General features: G+C 40.4%; 1 protein-coding gene across 4 annotated transcripts in view; it reads left to right on the forward strand.

Annotated features, from left to right (window-relative positions):
• The window catches only part of jumu (Forkhead box protein N4 jumeau), a 21,072-nt gene that overhangs the window by 6,735 nt on the left and 11,837 nt on the right, over positions 1 to 2,500 (forward strand). The window contains exon 1 of one of the 4 annotated variants that reach the window (XM_043008998.2): positions 1 to 259. This exon is cut by the window's left edge and continues 128 nt beyond it. The exons of the other annotated variants lie outside the window; for them this stretch is intronic. The gene's annotated coding sequence lies outside the window, so the exon portion shown is untranslated. The remainder of the gene's footprint in view (positions 260 to 2,500) is intronic. 4 annotated transcript variants of the gene reach the window in all.

Here is a 2,500-nt window from a genome sequence, read left to right on the forward strand (position 1 = left end):
TCGATAGGTATGGGGAAATGCAGGGCACTTAATGCTTGCGTGCCATTGACATGTGACAGTGAATTACGCGGGAAGGAGGAGAAGAAGAAGGAAAAGGGAAACTCCGACTCGTTGGCCTATGCGTGACAGGCCATTTAAATCCCTCTTGTTCAGCGCGGGATTACTTGAACACAGGACCTCGCAGCGCGCAGAAGACTTTTATTAGTGCATTAACTCCAATCTTCAAATTATCGGAAGACTTTATGCGATGTATTGAAAGGTAGATTATTCATCAGGAAAAGGAATAACGAGTGGGATTTTCCCGTCATTTATTTTTGTTCTGTTTTGCGATCGAGGTAGGCCTATCCAGAACGACAGTTTGAATTATATCGCCGTTTATTGCTCGTCCTAGAGACAAGTTTTAAAGCGATTTTTTTTACTGTTTGAGATTGATTTGGCAAGGGTGATTTACTGAGTAATTTCAGTGAGATAGGTTATAAATACCGAAAGTGCGCTCTAGCAAAATTACTTTGTTTTGTAACGTCTTTTTAAGATACATTTCCCATACAAGAGAAGTGAATGATAATCTTGGGAAAGTAAATTTTGCCAGTAGTGGGATTGGACTATTGGGGAAAATTGACTATTGTTATAGATATTTCTTATTGGCATTAGGTAATACAAATTTTCCACTCTGTTGATTTTTTGATACGTGATACTTGTGGAGCGCCTCCCCCTGACTACTTTTTTGACAAGACTAACTGTACTTGCGTAATATAACAAGGGCTAAATTAAAGTTTCTTGGTGTATTTTATCTTTAGTTATGATAATATTAATAGGATATAATATAGCCACTGCTTGATTCTTTGGTATCTTCATCTCCCTTTCCAACTTATTCTCACTCATTCACGTATGCTTCATCTAACATTTGTTTATATGCATAAATGAGTGAGTAAGTGTAGTTCTACACACACACATACTCACAAAATGTCGCGCACATGCACGCACGCACACACACACACACACACACACACACACACACACACACACACACACACACACACACACACACACACACACACACACACACACACACACACACACACACACATACACACACACACATGTACACAACACACATGCACATATACACATGTACACAATGTACATACATGCACAGCACACATGTACACAATGTACATACATGCACATACACATATGTACATGTACACCCACACATACACATATACACCCACACATATACACCCACACATACACACATACACCCACACATACACATATACACCCACACATACACATATACACCCACACATGCACATGTACACCCACAGCCAATCATGCACATACATACACATACACATTCATACACACACACATTCATACACACACACATTCATACATACACGCATTCATACACACACACACACACACACGCAGTCTCACACACACACACACGCAGTCTCACACACACACAGGCAGTCTTACACACACACACAGTCTCACACACACACACATGCAGTCTCTCTCTCTCACACACACACACACACACGCAGTCTCTCACACACACGCACACACATACAGAAACTCATGTACACACACACACGCACACAGACATACAGAAACACACGTACACGCACACATACATACAGAAACACATATACACACACAGGCATACAGAAACACACATAGACACACACAGACATACAGAAACACACACACACACACAGACATACAGAAACACACATACACACACACACAGACATACAGAAACACACATACACACACACAGACATACAGAAACACACATACACACACAGACATACAGAAACACAGACACACATACACACACAGACATACAGAAACACATACACACACAGACATACAGAAACACAGAAACACAGACACACAGACACACAGAAACACAGACACACAGAAACACAGACACACATACACACACAGACATACAGAAACACATACACACACAGACATACAGAAACACAGACACACACACACACATACACACACACACACACACACACACACACACACACACACACACACACACACACACACACACACACACACAAATTCATACTCACACATTCATACATGCAGATACACACACATTCATACATGCAGATAAACACACATTCAATGCAGATAAACACACATTCATACATGCAGATAAACACACGTTATACGTGCTGATAAACACACGTTATACGTGCTGATAAACACACATTCATACATGCAGATAAACGCACATTATACGTGCTGATAAACACGCATTCATACACATAGACACACATTCATACACATAGATAAACACACGCATTCATACACGCAGATAGACACACACATTCATACACGCAGACACACACATTCATACACGTAGATAAACACACACATTCATACACGTAGATAAACACACACATTCATACACGCAGATAAACACACACATTCATACACGCAGATAAACACACACACACATAACCATATATGC

The sequence above is a fragment of the Penaeus japonicus genome, unplaced genomic scaffold (assembly GCF_977035675.1).
Source record: "Penaeus japonicus unplaced genomic scaffold, GWHDUDI00000001_assembly GWHDUDI00000004, whole genome shotgun sequence".
NCBI lineage: Eukaryota > Metazoa > Arthropoda > Malacostraca > Decapoda > Penaeidae > Penaeus > Penaeus japonicus.